This window comes from Puma concolor, chromosome C2 (genome assembly GCF_028749965.1).
Source record: "Puma concolor isolate L17-30 chromosome C2, mPumCon1.1.hap2, whole genome shotgun sequence".
Classification (NCBI taxonomy): Eukaryota; Metazoa; Chordata; class Mammalia; order Carnivora; family Felidae; genus Puma; species Puma concolor.
Window position 1 is genome coordinate 50,364,699 of NC_141675.1, and position 21,414 is coordinate 50,386,112.

The window sequence follows — 21,414 nt, forward strand, 5'->3', positions numbered from 1 at the left end:
AAAGAAAATAACGGATATCCTTCATTCAGTGTTCCTTTTCTGCGTATGAAATTCAATAAGGTGAGTGAATGACTACTTTAGTAGTTAAGGGACAAAGAAAACATTTAGTTTCTAATGTTAGCTAGGTACTTCATTGTGTGTCAGTGACTATGTTGAGTGCTATTCCTGTTATTTCATAGTCATTCTTGATCCTCATCACAAGGTTAGTATTGTCTCTATTTTTTATGTATCAGGAAACTGAAGTATAGAATAGTTAAATGACTTGCCCAAGGTCATGCAGTTGGTAAGTAGTATAGCTATAAGGCTCCAAATCCTGAGACAGAGCCTCATACTTTACTATTGCTGTTGTAAAGAAATGAATATTTTGAAATAATTCTTCATGTCCTTGTCTTTTGGTTATGAAATTTTTCTTTTCTGTAGTCCTTCCACCATTAGGGTCAGATCATAAGGCTTTTTCTGCTAAGGAAAGGAAAAAATATCCATCCGTCTGTAGAAAAGAAGCTCATGGGTTGAGTCATGTATTAGAGAATTGTCAAATAAATATGTTGTACACCTGAAACTAATATAACATTGTATGTTAATTATACTTCAATAAAAAATTTTGATTAATGAGAAAAAAAGGAAAAGCTCATTGGTTAAGTAAGAAGGAGGCTATGACATGGAATTCCTTCCAGAAGGGAAAGTTAGGTAGAAAATCCTTCTGGTGGTGTCAGAAGAAAGGAGCTGAGAAAGAGAGGAGAACCAGACAAGTTTCTTGGCTCTCCATATCCTCAGGGCTGAACAGGGGTGGGTGTGGTTAAGCATCTAAACAGGTTTGGGGCTGTCAGAGGGTATCCAGGCTGGGGAGACTATATGTTGTTGAGGGAAGCCTTGAGTTTGTTATGGCACCTTGTTCAACCCAACGCCATGGCATGGGCTCAGTTTAGAAGTAATGTCAGGGAGGAGTCCCTAGGCAGCTCAGTTGGGTATGTGTCTGACTCTTGATTTCAGCTCAGGTCATGATCTCAGGGTTGTTGAGATTGAGCCCCATGTCAGTCTTTGCATCGACAGTGTGGAACCTGCTTGGGACTCTCTCTTTTCCTCTCTCTCTGCCCCTCCCCTGCTCATGCATGCGCTCTCTCTCTCTCTCTCTCTCTCTCTCTCTCTCAATAAATAAATAAACTTAAAAAAAAAAGTAATGTCAGAGAGAGGCGCTTTTATGGACCGGCCTGAAATAGTGTCCGTATTCCATACATACATTCCATACAGTGGCCTGTATCATGGCCACTGAAGAGTTGGAGTTCCTCCCCAGTCCTCTTCCAACTCTACGTCAATGGCTATCAGCAGAAATAGAGCCAGAGCAAGCTGGTGCAAGATGAGACCAGGTGAGCAGTAACTTCTTTTAAAAACAAACTGACCAGCATGACCCCTTCGGCACAAGAAATTCCTTGAGCTTTGAGCAGATGTCAGTGGGCAGTTTCTGGCTACGTTTTCCTCTTCACTGGAAATCAGTGGAGTGGGAGACCAACTGGTGATGCCTCCTACTTTTTGTCTTTACAGACAGATGGGCAGCCGGGATATGTGTACTCTCATGGGCAGGTCATTGACTAGAAAATTTTTCCAAGCCACTCAGGACTTTTGTGACCTTGAGAATATTGCTTAACCTTTCTGAGCTTTAGATTCTGCATGTATAAAGTGGAAATGATAGTAAAATAACATTTTCTGTGTATCGTTTTTGTAAGGGTTGATGAACAGTGAGACAAATATACTATGGAATATAACGCTATTATTATTAATACTATTATTGCCATTACTGTTATTAATTGATATATTTTGAGCTAACAATTGGAGGACCTTATATGTATAAAATAAGCACATGCAAAGCTACGTGTATGGTTTCGTGAAGCATCACAACATCATTCTTTTAAAATCCAAGCTGTATACCTTAACATGTTATCGCATATTGCCTCATTTTCTATTTTACTTAGTTTTGTTGATTCTTTCCATCTAAATGATCGTTTCTAGGCAGGCACTATGTCTTATGGTGCATAAATAGTAGGGGTTTTAAGATGATATGTATAGTACTTACAAAAGCTATAAAAAGTGTGAACTGGAGATCAGAAATACTCATTTTCAACCAATTTACAAGACAGTAAAGTTCTTGAGAGCAATGCCGAACAAATAATACAGGAAAAGCTGGATGCATAGAAATTAGAAATTAAGAAATCAAATCCAATCAAGCTTTTAAAAATTCCAAATCTTTTTCCTTTATTTTCTCATTTCTTTCATTTTTTAAGTTTATTTTATTGCCTTTTCTCCCTTATCTTTACAAAACTGATGCAGCCTTAGGCTCACTGCAGATAAAACAAAAACAAATAAAAGGATAAGCATACTGAACAATAATTATTCTATACACTTTAATAACTTGATAGATAGCCTTCCAGGTAATTGTTAATTCATTTTTTAAAACGATCAAACCACACCTGTTCTTTCAAAAATTATCAGAGGCTATACAACCAATTCCATCCTGTGGACATTTAGGTTGTTTACATTTAGGTTGTTTCCAATTAACTCTCTTATTGGATATCCAGATTGTTTCCATGTGGTCCCTTTTGTTGGCTATTAGATTTTGTTTCCAACTCATTACTATTGTATTCTCTTGTATTACTTATTGCTGCTGTAACATATCACTACAAATTTAGTAGCTTAACACAACACAAACTTACTCTCTTACAGTTCTGGAGATCAGAAATCTGAGTCAGTTTCATTGGGCTAAAGTCAAGATGCCAGCAGACCTGGTTCCTCCTGGAGGCTGTGAGTGGACAATTCATTTCCTTGCCTTTTCCAGCTTCTAGAGGCTGCCAGCATTCTAATCTCTGCTTTTGTCACATTGCCTTCTCTTTGGTATGGTATCTCCCCCTATTTTTCTCTTATGAGGACACTTGTGATTACATCCTTGGGCCTACCTGGATAATGCAGGCTACTCTCCCCATCTCAAGATCCTTAATCACATCTGCAAAGTCCCTTTTATGATATAATATAACATATTCCTAGGTTTGGGGGATTAAAATATGCACATCTTGAGAGGCCATTATTCAGCCAACCAAAGGCAAACATTATACACAACGTGAGCAGGTAAAATAGTCTGGGGAAGATTATAGGAAAAATCACCCTGAAAATTTTATGAAAAGTGATAACAATGTTTAAAGACATACGAGCAGTATAAGCCTTGCAAAATTTCTAATACTGCCTAAAATAGGGATCAGTGGTGTCCATTTTAACCGAGACATTTCAACCAGTTTGAGGTCTTGACCAGCCTGTTTCCCACAAATTCCCCAAAGTCCATCATGTGAAGACAAAATAAGGTAGAGTGTGGGGGGTTGTGCATCTCACATATGAGTCTCAGAGGAAGTGAAAACTAAGCAGAGATATGAAGGAAAAGAAGTGGATCAGGTGATGTGGCCTCAGGAAGAAAAGTCCTGACATGGGGAATGTGGTGCATATGTGAGTGAGAAAAGACCTGGAGATGGGAGAGGGTCCTGTGTTTCAGGAATTGATGGCAGGATTATGTGGCTAGTAGTATATTTTGAGTTGGCAGTGGGAGGGGGATGCTGTAAAAGAGGAAGCTGGTTAGTTAACTACGAGCTGGATCAAGATGGGCCTGTTGTGTATGGATTTTATCTTAAGGCAACTGCAGAGCCCTTGAAAATGACCTGGATCTTCTAATACATGAACTTAATATTGCTAATATGGCAACACTCCCCACACTGATCCATATTAGCCTCGCTCTCTTTTTAAGTTAGCTCTATGCCCAACGTGGGGCCTGAACTCATGATCTTGAGATCAAAAGTTATATACTCTACCAACTGAGCCAGCCAGGCACCCTTCCACATTGATCTATCGACTTAACACAATCCCTATCAAGATTCCTCCTTTTTTTTTTTTTTTCCTAAAAATTAACGAGCTGATGATTCTAAAATGAAATGGAAAGGGCTCAGAACTGTTAAAACAGTCTTGAAAAAGAACAAAAAGTTTGGAGGACTTAAAGTTCCTGATTTTAGAACTTATGTCAAAACTAGAGTAATGAAATCGCACAACAGTGGCATCAGGATAGCTAGACATAGAGACCAATGGAATAAAAGTCCTTGCATTCACAGTCAATTGAGTTTTGACAAGGGAGCCAAGATAATTCAATGGGGAAGTAAATAACCTAATGGTGTTGGGATAGTTGGTTATTTAAAATTTAAACAATGACAGCATGAACTTAGGCCTGACTGTATATCATACATAAAAGTCAACCCCAAATGTGTCGTAAACCTAAATTTAAGAGTTAAAATTTGAAAATATCTAGAAGAAAATGTATAGTTTTCTTTGAGTCATTAGCTATTAGGGACACACAAATCAAAACCACAATGAGATACCACTTCATATCCACGTTATAACACCCATTAGTGGCTATGATAAAAGAAGGCTAATAGTAACAAGTAGTGGCAAAGATGTGATGTTGGGACTGTCATACATTGCTGCAGGCATGGTTCAGGCACTTTAGAAAAGAGTGTGGCACTTTCTCAAAATGTTAAACATACAGTTTAACCATATGACTCAGCAATTCCACTTAGGTATCTACCCAAGAGAATTAAAAACATATGTCCACACAAAGCCTAGTACAGCAATGTTTCCAGCAGCATTGTCCATAGCAGCCAAAGAGTGGAAAGACCCCAAATGTCTATCAGTTGATGAATGGATAAAGAAGATGTGGTGTATCGATACAATGGAATGTTATGAGTAATAAAAAGGAAATAATAAAAAGAGTAAGTACTGATACATGCTAAAAATGGATGAACCTTGAAAACATGCTATATGAAATAACCCAGTAAGAATGATCACATAGTGCATGATTCCATTTATATAAATATCCAGAGTAGGGAAACCTTTAGCAGTAGAAACATAGATCAGTGATTGGTTATATTAGGTTTGAGAGTAGAGGTTGGGCAAAGTGGGGAATAATTGCTAATGGTTATGGGCTTCTTTTTGGGGTGATGAAAATGGTCTAAAATTAGACTGTGGTGATGGTTGCACAAGTCTGTAAATATGCTAAAAACTTGAATTGCACACTCTAAGTAGGTGAATTTTATGGTATGTAAATTATATCTCAATAAAGATATATATACTTTTTAAGAACATACTGGGGATTGACATAGTCAATTTCCATCAGTGTGGGAATGGATTAGAAGGAGGACAGAATTGGAGGCAGGCAGGCATGTTAAAATTTTCAGGTGCGAGTTACAGCTGGCCATGCTGTTTTAATTTCATTTTATTAAAAATAGATGCTTATTCTCTAGAAGACTGTGATTATAACAGTTTCCCAGCTCTAGTCAATTGCTTACCGTCATCACATAATCTTTGTTATAGCCACAGCACACCGTAGCTATGTCACATGTGATGCATCCAAGGAGAAAGGATGCTTTAGGTTTTGTATGGTAAGAGTTTGCTGCTTAGCGAGTCAGCTGATTTCGAGGCAGGGGATTAATCAGGCTGTCAAGTTGTTTCCCTGGAAATAGATGCAGCAGAAGAGATGGTAACCTGTGGCTTTCTCAATTCAGCAAGGCAGCTGTTTAAAATTTTGTATGCCTGCAGTATCTGAGTGTCTCTCTCCTTGACTATAATTGAGGGCTTTCTTTATTTAGATGTACAGGAGGCTCTCTGTAACAAGTACTTAGTATTGGCATATTTAAAAAAAAATCCCGAAGCCTGCTTTTTATGTACCCCAAGGCCACTCATCGATAACTAGCACTTCACATAATAATACACTTATGAAAACTAATTTATTTTTAGTTTTCCTTTCTTCTCATGATAAAAATACAGGCAAACCATAATTTCCTAATGTCACAAAATTCAATACAAGTAGTAATTTTTAACTGTATTTTTTTACATTAAAAAACACTAGTATATATTTCACAAAGCAAAAACAGCAATTTAAACAAATAGTGTTCATTTCTTGACTGTTCAGAAGGACAACTCTGGATGAGATATAAGAAAATGAAGTAGGATTCATTCATCATGAATATCCATTCATCTGAAGGTATGGCATGGATATTACCTAGGATTCTAAATGATTATAAAGCTAAGGGAAAGGCAGAGAGGAATATAAAAGCCAAATATTATCTGACAAACTGTATCTGACCAAGTGCCTGTAATCCAGCTGTGAGTTCACTGATTGTTATAATGCTTGGGCTTTTCAGAGGCACGCAGAAGTGTCATCTGCAGTTGGTTTGGAATTTGAACTTTTCCTGTAAATCTCATAACAGCCTTTAAATACTCTTTTAGCCTTTTTAATAAGATGGTTCTCATAAACTTTAGAGGCTCAGGTGTTTTCCTTTGCTTGAAGCCAGAGACAAGTCTGGACAGAATGTGTTATTATTCCTGGAAGGGAGCCTGACCTTCACCAGTGCCCTTGGAGAACAGCTAGAATCAAGCAAGTCCAGGGGTGGGTGGTAAAAACGTACAGATTTAGATTTAGGAGTCTGGGTGTGGACACATGGCCATTTGCACAAACATTCATCTGGTGTCTTTTGCTTTGATGGAGAGTTCTTGAAATCAGAGTCCTATGGAAATGGTACTTAGGTTCAAAGTATTATTGAAGGAACAATCTCATCTTGACAGTTAACAAAACAACTTGCTACTTCTTGCTCTGGCAGCATATTGTTAAGCTCTCATTGAATATGAGCCTTGGAAAGACTCACCCAGAACTAGAACATCACTGACTCCTTACAACTCATGGACTCTGAAAAACACCATTGAGTCTAAAGCCCCCCTGTTTTAGGATGAGGCTGGTAGTCCGAAGAGATGAAGAGAGGGCTGGATAGTGAAGAAGCTGGATCTAGAACCCACCCTGTTGGACTTGGTCTGTGTCCTCCCTACCACAAGGGCTTTGCTATCTGCATGTCATCATGTACTAGCTGTGAGAACTCACGTTTCTCCATTTGTAAAATGAACAAAAGAAAGCCAGTCAAGTAGGATGTTATAAGGAAAAAATGAGGTGTTGAGCATCCATCACTGCATTTAATAAAAAACCTCTGTGCCAGAGCATTGATGTTGTTTTCCTAGTCTTTGCCTCATCTTTGATGAATTCTACTGCATTTGGAGAATGTAGTCATTGTGGCCCTGGTAAAATATACTATCACCCTGGGAATTATAAAAACATTGGAGACCAGATGCTGCTGCACAAATCAGAAGCCTCATCAACATTAAATCTTGTTCCTGACCTAGAGGAAGAATAATGTATGTGGAAACAATCTACAAAATGTAACATGCTATAAAAATGCTAGTTTTTGTTATTAATGTAAATTAATCTATTTTAGTGATTTTTTTTGTTTTTTTTTTAGCGGTCCCTAGCACAGCTTTTGCCCAGAGGATTAAGACAGATCAGCTTTGGTGATAAACATATCTTTGTGCAAGGGGTAGCCCTTGGCAACAAGAGGGGTAATTGCTTAGAAACAGCTGCCTTCTATCTGGTAAGAGAGAGAAAGAGCAAAAAGGAGTGAGGAATACTTCCAAATAGTTCCCAGAAAGGCCATGGACTAAACCTTTACGGCTCAAGAGGGGTATTCTCAGACTATTGGTGAAGAGTGGTCTGTTACCCAGGGGGCCAATTTGTTTGGACGAAGCCAGACTCTGAAGCCTATCAGGGAAGAGAGTCCTCTGGAAATGTGTCTTTTTCCTTAAGTCTTTTCAGTATCCTTTTGAAAGAGGGTAGAACCCGTGGACCATGCACATTTTAGAAAGCTGAGACTAGTCAGACATTCAGCAGATGTCACTCAAAGGCCAGGGGTATGCTCACTTGTGAGGCTGTGGGGAGACTGAGGCATGGGAAGTAATAATAGGAGAAACTCTCTTTTGGGATTCCTTGGGTAGGGTAGAGATTACACTTAACCAACAAATATGTGCTGAAAATCCTTCAGTGGGTTGAGGTGAAGGAAATGACTTCTGTGTGGAAGTTGGTGGGACCCACGTGACTGATAATGCTAATGATACGAGGGTGGGGTGGGTGGGTGTGTGTGGCAGGGATGGTATTAGAGTTGAATGTGCCTGTGTGGAGGAGTTATAAAAAAGATGTGGGAGGGGCGTTTGGGTGGTTCAGTCGGTTAAGCGTCCGACTTCTTCTCAGGTCATGATCTCAATTCGTGGGTTTGAGTCCCACGTCGGGCTCCGTGCTGACAGCTCAGATCCTGGAGCCTGCTTCGGATTCTGTGTCTCCCTCTCTCTGCCCCTCCTGTGACTGTGCTTTGTCTCTCTCTCTCGAAAACAAACAAACATAAAAAAATCTTTTAAAAAGATGTGGGTTTTTTTCGGTATTATTTCTTTGTTTATAAAAGATATAAGAGTATTGTTGGACATATGGGAAAATATAGAAAAATATAAAGAAGAAAATTAAAATCACCCACAATCTGCCACCAAAAAGTAATTAAAAGTTCTATATGGATGTCGATATGGACTGGAAATGCACACGAAAATATGACAACTATTGGTTTGTTAAAATAATGAGGAAAGGGATTTTTTTGGTCCTTTTTCCTTTTTTTGATTTCAGTTTGCAGTGTTTTTTTTTTTTTTCCTAGTGTTTTTAATGGGAATATATGGGTGAAAAAGAACTATAATATATTGGTAAATTTTACAAATTTAGAACGTGGGCTCCTGGGTGGCTCAGTCGGTTAAACGTCTGCCTTTGGGTCAGGTTATGATCTCGCAGTTTGTGGGTTCAAGCCCCACATCAGGCTCTGTGCTGACAGCTCAGAGCCTGGAGCCTGCTTCAGATTCTGTGTTTCCCTCTCTCTCTGCACTTTCCCAGCTTGCACTCTGTCTCTCTCTCTCTGAAACAAATAAATATTTAAAAAAATTATAAATTTAGGACGTAACTGTATATTTCTGTATAGAACTGTATATACTGTATAGAACTGCTTTGTTCTCTGTTATCTTCACTTTTAGCATATTGTGAGCTTTTCCCTTGTGAGTAAATATTTTTTTAAAATATGATTTAAATAGCTCCTTTGTATTTCATTATGCAAATATAGATTATAATTGATCTTAGAAATTCTCTATTGTATATATATAGTTTCATCTTTTATAAATAAAACTTTACTTAATCTCCTTATACACAATGTTCGTGTGGATCTCTACTACTTCCCTGAGATAACTGTTTCAACGTAAAATCACATTATCAAAGGGAATACACATTTTTTATGCTCCTGATACATTTTATTGGGTTTTTCTCTGAAAATATTCTATGAATTTACACTCCAAAAGGAGATGTTTGAGAAGCATCAAAGGTGGAGGCTGGGGATCTATGATGAGTTGACCTGAAGAAAGAAGAAATTGGGAGACATCTCTCAGAGGGGCCTAGCAAGAACGTAGGAGAGGAGTTTCGCATGAAAGAACCCTGATATTCTCAGGCATTTGTGTCTGAACCAGTGACGGAGTCAGCAAAGTGCACTGAGGGCCTTACTTCACCTTTAAGAGAGGGTTCAAGAAAATGATGTATGTGAAAAATGACCTCTTCCTTGAACTCTTGTGGGCTTTATAAAATTGTTCTAGGGTAGCTTACCAGGAGTCACTGAGGAGGACCCGAGGCCCAGAAGTTAGGCGACTCTCCCACATCACATTAATGCAAGTGGCAGAATGCAGATTCAAAACAATGCCTTCCAAACCCACCATGGTTTTCCACTCTGCTTTTTCTACACCTCTAAGTAAAGAGGTTGGCCTGATGTCACCTTTTTTCTTTCTTTTTTAACGTTTATTCATTTTTGAGACAGAGAGAGACAGAGCACGAATGGGGGAAGGTCAGAGAGAGAGGGAGACACAGAATCCGAAACAGGCTCCAGGCTCCGAGCTGTCAGCACAGAGCCCGACCTGGGGCTCGAACTCACAGACCGAGAGATCATGACCTGAGCCGAAGTCGGAAGCCCAACAGACTGAGCCACCCAGGCGCCCCCTGATGTCACCTTTTTTAAAATACTTGGTGATGAAGCAGAATGCCCTTCCTCACCTTTGGGGCAAGAGCTGCTCCCACAAGGGTGGCTGAAGTGAGAGTGAATGAGGCTGACACATGACAAACAAGAAAGGGACAATTTTTACAAAATGAAATCACTCTTTCAAACTCAAAACCCACTATTTTGTCATTATATATTATTGCTAAGCATAGAAGAGATTTCTATGAGGCTCATTTCAAAGGGATTACTCAGTGTCTAGTCCAGATTGATAAATTGCAGGTGATATAAGGCCCGGTGATTGATTGAGGCCTGACGATTATGTAGCAAGTAGTGGTAAGCCGAGCCCACTGGGACATAGCATGCACACACTCACTGAAACACTCTATTAAGGTGCCTCCTTAAAGCTTCTAACACTGGTCATTTCTCCCAAACTCACTTTATTAAAATGGACAGCAGAAAGAAATGCTTGGTTCTAGGATTTCTTGCTTTTTTTATGGGCTGAATTAGGCATTGAAGGCAAAGAAGAGAAAGGAAGAACACACCTATCGTTTGCTGGGCAAGTTTGATCTGAATGGGTAGGTAGATGCCAAAAACCATTCACCTGTCATTAGAGGACTGTTTCCTATTCACTACAAGGCCATCCTATCAAATGAGTCTGTTTTGGAGCCAGTATCAGCAAAATGTGAAGGGTAAGCTGCTTTTCTTGTCTTCTTTTTACATCAAGCACAGTGGTGGGGATGAAGGAATGTGGGGAGGGGGGGGTGGAAGTCAGGGTCTGGAGCTGGCACCATGAAACCAGCCCTGACTCCGACACTATTTATTTGATACAGGATAGGTACTATCTGTTTCTGCGCCTCAGTTTCTCCAGGGTGAACACTCTAGGATTGCTTAGAAACAAGAAAAGCTTGGTCTCAAGTGGGTCCTTTCCCACTTCTGTACCGCAGAAAGGACAATAGGTTTTGTGTAATGTAAAACGTTGCTTTTCAGAGGGTGGTCTGTGGACCAGCAGCAGCACCTAAAAGCTTGTTAAAAATGTGGAATCTCAGGCTGCATCCCACATCTGCTGAATCAGAATCAGCATTTTGATAAGGCTTCCCGGTGATTCATGTACGGTAAAGTTTGGGAAGCACTGATGCAGAGTTATGCAGTGTTATAGCTTTAATGTGAATTGTTAATTAGACTAAATTTCTCCTCAAGTGAAAATACACAGTGTGGGGATGCTGATTTTATATCGGAGCTAAAATTCATAGTAAGATTCCTTCCCCTGGAAGGTTTCTGCCCTTCTCTCCTCATGCCGAAATTGCCATGTCAGGAATTGGGACCCATGACGGATAATCTGAATTTACTAATAATGCTTTGTAAGAAAGGCAAACAGGGCTTAGATTTGCATGCATGCATGTGAGCATGCACACACATACACACATTTTAGTTATGAAAAGTGCCAGAAATTGAAACAAAGGAAAACAACTATCCACTATATTACTACCATAACAAAGCAGTCCTTTTCCTATATTCTTTCTCAACCCTTTTATACAAATGCAACTATAATTTTTGCATAGTTGTGACTATAGCATGACCACAATTCATTATATAGCAAGCATTTCTATGAGGCTGGATGGTAATTTCAATTATAAATGAATGCTATAAAAATTTTAGCAACTTCTTATACAATTAAATCTTTCATGATCACAACTCTTTTCCTTTGATCTTATTTCATGCTACAGATTTGAAATATCATTAGAGGAGTAGATAAACAGTAATGTTATTGGCAAAGGAAAGGATTGCAATCCATCCCTTCTTATCTCTTTCCCGGACCTTCTAATTCTTTTCCAGACCTACAGCTAGGCAAAGGAAAGAGGGATGAGAAGGGCTTTTGCTGGCAGCTACATTGTTGTAGAGTCAGTTCATTATTTATCATGGAAGTTTACACGTTCAATCCCTAAAATATAAAATGAAAACTAGAGTTTGTACACTAATATTTTGTAAATGGAATCGCTTAATTTGTTCCTCACCTTTCATCAGAATTTTTGAAGGTTATCTTCCTAGCAAGGCTAACTAGAAAAAAAGCCAATATAGAAGTTTTTAGTAAAAATCTACCCCTTTCATTAAAAAAATAATTTGGCATGTCCAATGTGGTTGAAACAGTGGTGAGAAGTATGTCCCATTTACAAAGTAATTCACTATGTCAGGGATATTTTGATTTTCCTGTGTAGTGCACGTGTTCTGATTTTTTTTTAAGGGTTTATTTTTTTGGGGGGGTGGGGTCGAGAGAGAGGACAGAGGATCCAAAGTGGGCTCTGCGATGACAGCAGAAAGCCCAATGCGGGGCACAAACTGTGAGATCATGATCTGAGCCGAAGTCGGATGCTTAACTGACTGAGCCACCCAGGCACTCCCCCTTCCTGTTCTTATGTAAGTTTCAGAGTAGTGTAATAGTTGCTTTATATGTCCTGTCCAGCAGTTTTAATTGTAATCAGTGGGAGAGATAGGGTGTGTATTTATTCCCTCTTTAACTCAAACCTGAGGAGTCTCTGAAAGGATTTCTTCAGTCGTTTTCTGACTCTCAGTGTTGCTACTGAGAAGTCTGTGACACTTTGATTCATGACATTGTGTGTGAAGCTTCTTTCATGCAGTGCAGGGCCTCTAAAAAGACAGTTTCTCATCCTGAATGTGACTCAGCAACGCAAGGCATCGTTATGAGTGTTCAGCTGGTCTCCCAGTCTCATTTGACTGAAACCCATATTGCTCATCTTTATGCTATACAAAGCTAAAACTTTCCTTAGCACCTTAGTCCATCTTGAAAATACCTATATATTTTGGATACCAAAATTCCATATTTTTAAAATTGACATATGTTCTTCAAGATTATAATTCATTTTCACCCACACCACCAGCAGTTTCTTCCAATCTTCGTCCAACACCAGTGTTCTCCGAGACTCTTAACACTCCTTCTTGTGATGCAACTTTCCCTTTCAGTGGGACAGTTGCATTGAGACTGGCCTGGCCTGGGACGTGCTCAGGGGCCAAGCCAGGCCTAATCTGGTAGTATTTTGATTTTAGCATCATCAACCCACCTATACCTGATCTAGAAATTCAAGTTGGGGTTTGGAGAAGTCTCATGCTCTAATGTTACCAAAATACTAGTTTTGCTTGGCCATCAGCTTAGGCATACAGAAGAGGAAGACTTTTCTGTTACTTTGAAAATGTCGTTCAGGGAAGACAAAGGCAGTGAAATGGGAGGTGAAAGTGTATTTTAATTCTTGTTTTGGTTGATCTAAATGAGGTTAGGATTTAGAGAAATTTTCTGGGGGGGGGGGAAGGTATATGTTGCACAACAGTACTTGAATATCATAATGGAAATCAGAGAATGAAAGAAAAATCATCCCAAATCTCGTTCCAGTAATTATCCTGTGCTCATTTAAAATATTTCCCTGTTGAGGAGCATCTGGGCGGCTCAGTTGGTTAAGCGTCCGATTTCAGCTCAGGTCATGATCTCACTGTTTGTGAATTTAAGCCCTGTATGGGGCTCTGTGCTGACAGCTCAGAGCCTGGAGCCTGCTTCGGATTCTGTGTCTCCCTCTCCCTGCCCCTCCCTTGCTCACACTCTGTATCTCTCTCTCTCTCTCAAAAATAAATAAGCATTAAAAAAATTTAAAAATTTCTCTGTTGATACTTAACCAAATGTTCACATAATTTGTATGTATGTTTTAATTATAGTATGGAAATAACATTGCATATGGCCTGTTTCACTTAATATTATATACATGCTACTGTGTAATCTAATTATAGTTTTTTAATGATGGAGAATATTCCCATCAAGTCACTATACCATAATTTCTTATCAGTGAACATGTAAGTTCTGGTGTTTCAATATTATAGATTATTCAGTAATGAATACTTTGGGGGTATATGTAGCTTTTTCCTTCGGGAAGAACAATTTGTTCAGAAAAATTCTCAGGGGTAGAATTATTGATTCAAACTAGGTAAACGTTTTCCTAGCTCTTGAAATAAATTTCTATGTTCCCTTAAAGAAGATATTGCTACAGATACTGAGTGGCTCAGTCAGTTAAGTGTCTGACTCTTGATTTTGGCTCAGGTCACGATCTCGTGGTTCATGGGATTGAGCCCTGCATCAGGCTCCGCGATGACAGTATGGAGCCTGCTTGGGATTCTCTCTCCCTGTTTTTCTGCCCCTCCCCCATTCTCTTGTTCTCTGTCTGTCAAATTGAATAACTAAATATTAAAGAAAGATATTGCTGTATTTATTTCAAAAACATGTATGCCAACTTATATTGCTCCCATGTAGATTTGGAAGCCAACTATCTCAGGATGATGAAGACTTTCATGTTCTGGCACCTCTGGTTGTCCAGTTTCCATTTCCCTGTGCCATACCCACTCCCACTTTTATCCTTCGAATGTACTTATCTTTCCATCCCTAGAACGTATTAGGTTCTCTTCTTGAGAACATGCTTTCACACACACCATTCCCTCCATCTGCAGCTTTCATCCCCGTTTTTATGTCATTCTTCAAGCCTCATCTTGGCCATTATGTCCTCCAGGGTGAGGTGTCCATCCTCAGGGCCCCTATGTGTATCCCTGTCACTATTTTTATAATTTGGTGCATGAGGTGGCTATTTTTCTGTGTCTTCACCTGTGCACTGCAGTTCCTATCTGGTTCTGTGTTATACCTATAAGGTCTAGCACCAGTGGAACACCCAGTAACTATTTATTAAACAAATAAAAAACATGGGGCGCCTGGGTGGCGCAGTCGGTTGAGCATCCGACTTCAGCCAGGTCACGATCTCACGGTCCGTGAGTTCGAGCCCCGCGTCAGGCTCTGGGCTGATGGCTCAGAGCCTGGAGCCTGTTTCCGATTCTGTCTCTCCCTCTCTCTCTGCCCCTCCCCCGTTCAAACTCTGTCTCTCTCTGTCCCAAAAATAAATAAACATTGAAAAAAAAAATTAAAAAAAAAAAACAAATAAAAAACAAAGTTATCCTTAACTAAAAAAAAACCCAACTAAAGAAATACTAATCTGCTAGCAGGGCTATTTGCTATTAGATGTTTAATCAAAAACATTTATTGAGTAGAAGATACAGAGTTAGGTACTATATAGGTGAGAAGATATTAAGATAAAATTCTTGAGATACTTTTAAATAGGTTAAAGTTTAGCTAAAACTGGGGAGAACAAGAGTTGGGAATAGAATAGATATTTTTCAGTGGAGAAGACCTTGAAAAAAATGTGGTGATGGATTATAAGAGAAATATTTTTCCCTTTAGTGGCTGGGGGATGAAGGGGGAAATATCTGAATCATGGTTTTATGTGAGATTGGTGGGAAGGAGACAGTTTTCAATTAAAAAAAATTTCAGCATTAACCATCAAATCATGGCAGAAAAAAATGATTAAATTGGAGTCATAGGATATATGGTGTACATAAGCTTTATATTCTTCTTTGATATACTTTTATCACATCTTCATATATTTACATCATTTTTATTATAATTAATAGGAAAGTAAAGAGGAGGGAGAGGAGAGTCATATGGCATCAAGGACTTCCAATGAATGGCGAAAATGTATTGAGGGGTTATTTAGTGCCCTGTGTGGTGGAGAGAATTGAGAATATGAAGATATTTTTGTGAAAAGACATAATCAGCAGTTTGGGGAGATTATATCATCTGAAAGATATATAGAGCTAGAAAATGTCCCAAAAAGGTACTTCTCAGCCCAAACCAATCAACAGTGAATACAATTCATATGTGAACCCTTGAACTTTGCTCTATCGTTCATGCAATATTCACATGCTCACGCAAGTGAGGTGCCTGCTGATATTCTGGCAAAATGCTCTCGGTACCACCCTCAGCTAAAGGTTGCTCTCCCGGATCCCGAAGTTCCACCCACTGACTAAAGCCTTACAAAAGCTGTTTCTTTTTCAGGTTTAACTTTTGGGGATTCCGCTGGATGAAAACCATGATCTACACAATCAAGGAGATTAACAAGAGGAAAGATATTTTGCCCAACATCACTTTGGGCTATCAGATTTTTGATACCTGTCTCACTACCTCCAAATCTGTAGAAGAAGCGTTGAGATTCCTTACAGGGCGGGAAGAAAACAAGCCCAATTTTAGAAACAGTACCGGAGCATTTCTGGCAGGAATTGTTGGAGTATGCGGATCGTCCTTATCATCTGCTGTGTCAAGAATTCTAGGGTTGTATTATTTACCACAGGTAATACTCAGGTAGCTCAGAATACTGTGCTGGGTACTATTTTATAAGCAAACACAAGCTGTGTTTGTGGAAACTGCAGTAAATAGTAAGGTACTCAGATGAGGCTGAGGTAAATTGCAGAGACAAACAGGGATGATCGTGAAGTTACTGCCCCTCATTACTCTGTCCAGTCTAGCCTCAGCAGGTATGACTTGGTGACCATGTAGAGGTGATTTCAGACTCTTCTATACCCTTCAGGATACTACTTTAATTTTTGGCTTGAGGCTGTGAGTTATTGATTTCTAAGTTAACACCTCACGAGGCACAACACAGAGGCACAGAGTAGGTGATGGAGAAATACTAATTGGTTGGTTGTTTGCTAGATGGTATAAGGAATTCATTTTGTTTCTTGCCTATATTAAATATTCATGACTCTTTTTGTTCCATACACTAACATAGTGAAATGAGCCTGGGAATTTCATAAGATAGCTAGAGTTTTGGGATGCTAATTTTATGGATTATTTTATTTTTGACTTAAAAAACTTTTTTACTTTAAGTTTTTATTTTAATTCCAGTTAGTTAATGTAATAGTGTTACCTTAGTTCCAGGTGTATAATAGAGTAATTTAACAGTTCCACGCATCACTCTGTCCTGATCACAGAGTGTGATCCTTAATCCCCATCACCTATTTTATATATCCCCCCACCCACCTCCCCTCTGGTAACCATTAGATTATTTTAAATTCAGAGACAGATGATATGTTTCTACTTAAGAATAAGATGACATAAGGGGGGAGCCTGGGTGGCGCAGTCGGTTAAGCGTCCGACTTTGGCTCAGGTCACGATCTCGCGGTATGTGAGTTCGAGCCCCGCGTCGGGCTCTGTGCTGACTGCTCAGAGCCTGGAGCCTGTTTCAGATTCTGTGTCTCCCTCTCTCTCTGACCCTCCCCCGTTCATGCTCTGTCTCTCTCTGTCTCAAAAATAAATAAACGTTAAAAAAAAATTAAAAAAAAAAGAGTAAGATGACATAAGGGAGAATGGATTATTAAGAAAATATAAATAAAACTCTATTTCTAAGGATGGGTGATTCAAGTATAGTCAGGATTTATTAATGTGAATGATGATTAAGCCTATTTGTGTTACTAAAGTAATGGGAAATTTGAAATAATCATAAAAAATAACATTTACATGGTATTTCTTATAAAGTTACAAATAAAAATGAAGGAGGATCAGAAAAATACCGAGAAACAGGCCAAGTGGGTGGGGGGTGGGTGGGTGACACAGCTAATGCCTTAGCCGTGGGCTTCATGTAGCTCATTTGAACGGTTACTGTGAACTCTATTTTCTACCAAAACCCAGCTGCAGTCCAGGCACTGGCTAGAAACCTCTAGACTGATTTTCTTGTTTAAATCTTTGCAAAGAAGATTGTTTAAATCTTGTTTAAATATGCAAAGAAGGTAAAAGTAATCTTCTATATGACACTTTCACATTGGCTGTTTCATTTAATATACTGATCATATTAAAATTTTTATATTATATATTAACATGTATGATATGTATGTTATTCATTATATTATACTGAGTATATATTAGGTGTACTTAATGTACTTAAGATGTAGATACCATTACCCTGATTTTGTTCATGAGGAAACCGAGGTTCAGAGGGTTTAAGTAAATTGTTCACAGTCTTACACTAATTATGTAGCCAGAATTAAAAATCAGGTGTCTCTGCTTCTTAAATGAGATTCTTTCCTACATATGACTTCCATGATGCTGCTGCTAATGAGTTTCCAAAGAAGAATGTAAACTTTAGCTAAGAGTATAAGAATAGGACAAATGGTATAGAAAAGAGAAAATAGGAATATTTTGTCACTCACAAAGGCATTGACAGTCATGGAGCTATGGAATTATAATATAGGAGGTCCTACTGAAGGTGACATTAATAACAAGAGATGGGTTGGGCAAGAATGTAGCGTATGTTCCTCATTGCAGAGTCAGTGAGGCTGGGGGTAAGGTACAGCAGAAATGCATGTAAGATTGTCAGGAATTCATGGTACTGATGGAAATATACATGAGGATCACTGGCAAAATGAAAAAAAAATACTGTTTAATTTATCTGGACAAGTACCTATAAAATGAGGCCTTCTAGAACTTTGTTGGAGAATGTAGCTAGACCTGCAGGTTCTGTGGAGCTTCCTACAACCTTCCTCCAGTAAGTCTCAGAACCTAAATGCTCACAAGTCCTGGCAGAGAAAAACAACATAAGAGAAGAGAAAGAGGGAAAGGAGTGGTGGTAGAAAGACACACACACACACACACACACACACACACACACACACACACACACACGAGGGGCAGAGGGAAGGAGGGAGAACAAGAGAGAACTGAGCCTTCCGAATAGGCTGTGAGTCCACTCACTCCATCATCTGTGTGGATGAGAAAGCAGAGCTGAGGAAGGACCTTGACCCTCACACCCAGTGTCACGAGAACATAGATGAAATGTCAGGTGACCTGTTTTTCAGTGTTGTGACCCCAGCTCTGAAAAGTGGTGCATTGAATGTCATTATCTTGATAATTGGCTTTTCTGACTCCCCTGGGGTGGAGTGAGGAAAGGGTGCACAGGGAGGCCAGTGTTCCCATGCATGGTCCCCACCCATGAGATAGGGGGTGGAGTACAAGGTTTTATCATGGAAGGATGTGAGAATGAAGGGAGAACTGATCAGTCCCTTCTTTCTCCAATAAAAATATTCAGAGGTTGTGTAATTTGAAATTTTTCTATTGCTGTCTAATAACTGCAAGCACATTTTCAATTGTAGGTGAGTTACACCTCTACCTGCTTGATTCTTATGACAAACACCAGTTTCCGTCTTACCTTCACACGGTAGGCAGTGATAAGATCCAGTCGGAAGCCATGGTATGACTTCTCCACCACTTTGATTGGATCTGGATAGGCACAATAGCAACTGATGATGATTATGGAAAATATGGAGTGAAAATTTTAAGGAAAGAATGGAGAATGCCAACCTGTATTGCAACCTTGAGTGCCAACAGTACAACCTGTATTGCATTCTCTGAAATTATTCCCAAAGCCTCTTCCAATGAGAAAATGCAGAAAACTGTTGATGCGGTTGAGTTCCACTGCCAGAGTTGTGCTTTAAGCATCTGACACTGACCTCAGTCCTTTTGTGCTGGAAATGGTTCACCATAACATAACTGACAGAACATGGATAGCCAGTGAAGCCTGGCTTACCTCTGCCCTCATTGCAAAGCCTGAATATTTCCCATATTTTGGTGGAAGTATTGGATTTGCGATTCCAAGAGCTGATATACCATGACTCAAAGAATTTCTTTGAGTCGTACATCCTGGAAAGGATCCAAATGATGTCCTGACCGTTGAATTCTGATAAATGGCTTTTAACTGTACTTAGCTGGATAGCAGTGTTCTTTACAACATTGACCATAGAGTGAATTTGACTGGTAAGGAGGACAGATTACGTGCCATGTCTGATGAATTCTGATTGGAGAGGAGAAGTTGGAAGATCTTAAAAATACCTATCTGGATGTGTCTCAGCTAAGAATCACAATGTCAAACAAGCTGTATATTTTCTGACTTATGCCTTGGATGGTCTAAGTAGATGTGAAGAAGGACATGGGCCATATATGCCAGGAAACACCTGTGCATATATACCTGACTTTGAGCCTTGGCAGGTAAGTTATTGGGTTGTTTCTTTTACTTCATGACAGAGTTTGACATTAAAAGAATTCATACAAATAAAACCTTTGACTTGCTTTTGTATTTAATAGATATAATTGTATCACATGTCTACCTAAGGAGAAGAGCTTGCTTGTGTGACCTAAATGAGCATTTTTAAGTTCCTATTTGGTGGGATTTTTGAAGCCTTTAAATTTTTTCTATTTTTTAATTAAAATTTTTTTCCTTTCAAATTTTTATTTAAATTCTAGTTAGTTAACGTACAGTGCAATATTGGTTTCAGGAGTAGAATTCAGTGATTTATCACTTACATACACCACCTAGTTTATTAATAGAATTCTTATTAGGTTTGTTTTGAATGGTAGAAAATTCTCCCTAAACAGTACTTTATGCAAAGTAGGTTTTTTTTTTTTTTTTTTCTTCATGTAAGTGAAGTTTAGAGATTAACATTCTGGGACTGAAAGACTGACTTAGGGATCCAGATTCCTTCTACCTTGTTTCACTGTTCTCACTATGTGGGTTCACTTCATAATCTCAAATGTCTACTTGGACTTCAACCATCATGTCCATACTGTAACCAGCAGGAAGGAGAAAGGGCAATGATGTGTACATCCCTCCATTTAAGGATATTTCCTGGAAATTACATACAATTCTCCTTACATGCCATTAGCCAGAATTTAGTTAACATGGTCATAGCTAGCTGGGAGGGAAACTTTAGCCTCTATGCAGTGTGGGAGGGGCCATGCAAAGGCATGGACACTAGAAGAAGACTAATTGGGGTCATCTTGAGGATATGATTCTCCTCTTTCCTGTCTCAACTCTGATGTCCAAGAAATTCGTGTTGGGACACAGTAGCCCGAATGATCTCACCAGGATGCACGCCTAATCAGAGTGCTCCTTTGCTTACAACCTTCAGTCCCTCCCCTCTTACCTGTAAAGGATAAAGCATGACATCTGTGGTCTGGCACTATCAGTATCTTTGATTTTATCGTTATTTCCATGACTCTCAGCACTTTATTCTCTAGCAACACCAAATTGCCTGTCACTCCCAACAGAGTCCACAGTAGTCTGAACCACCACATCTTTATTTTTATTTTCAAATTGATCCCACAATGCATTTTGATTTGTGTCTACTTAGTCTCCTCCAGTATGTGGTAGTTCTCCATTCCTCCTTGTTTTTCATGACTTTGATATTTTTTATAAGTACTAGTCAGTTATTTTTAAAATGTCTTAAATTTAGGGGCACCTGGGTGGCTCAGTCGGTTAAGCTTCCCACTCTTGGTTTGGCTCAGGTCATGAATCTTATGGTTTGTAGGATCAAGCCCCACGTGAGGCTCTGCACTGACAGTGCCTGCTAGGGATTCTCTCTCTCCCTCTCTGTCTGCCCCTCCCCTGCTCATACTCTCTTCTCTCTCAAAATAAATAAATAAACTGAAAAAAAGAATGTTTTTCAATTTTGGTTTTTCTATTTTTTTTTCTCATGGATACATTGAGGGTATGCATTTTGGCAAAAATATCATATGTTTTTTGATATGATT

At 39.0% G+C, this 21,414-nt stretch overlaps 1 pseudogene across 1 annotated transcript in view; it reads left to right on the forward strand.

Moving 5' to 3' along the window:
- Positions 1–1,185: 1,185 nt before the first annotated feature.
- Positions 1,186–21,414, forward strand: part of LOC112849983 (vomeronasal type-2 receptor 1-like) — a 36,270-nt pseudogene continuing 16,041 nt past the window's right edge. Inside the window, exons 1-4 of the transcript XR_015255778.1 lie at positions 1,186–1,364; positions 2,716–2,793; positions 15,895–16,186; positions 18,981–19,872. The product of XR_015255778.1 is annotated as a vomeronasal type-2 receptor 1-like (transcript). The remainder of the gene's footprint in view (positions 1,365–2,715; positions 2,794–15,894; positions 16,187–18,980; positions 19,873–21,414) is intronic.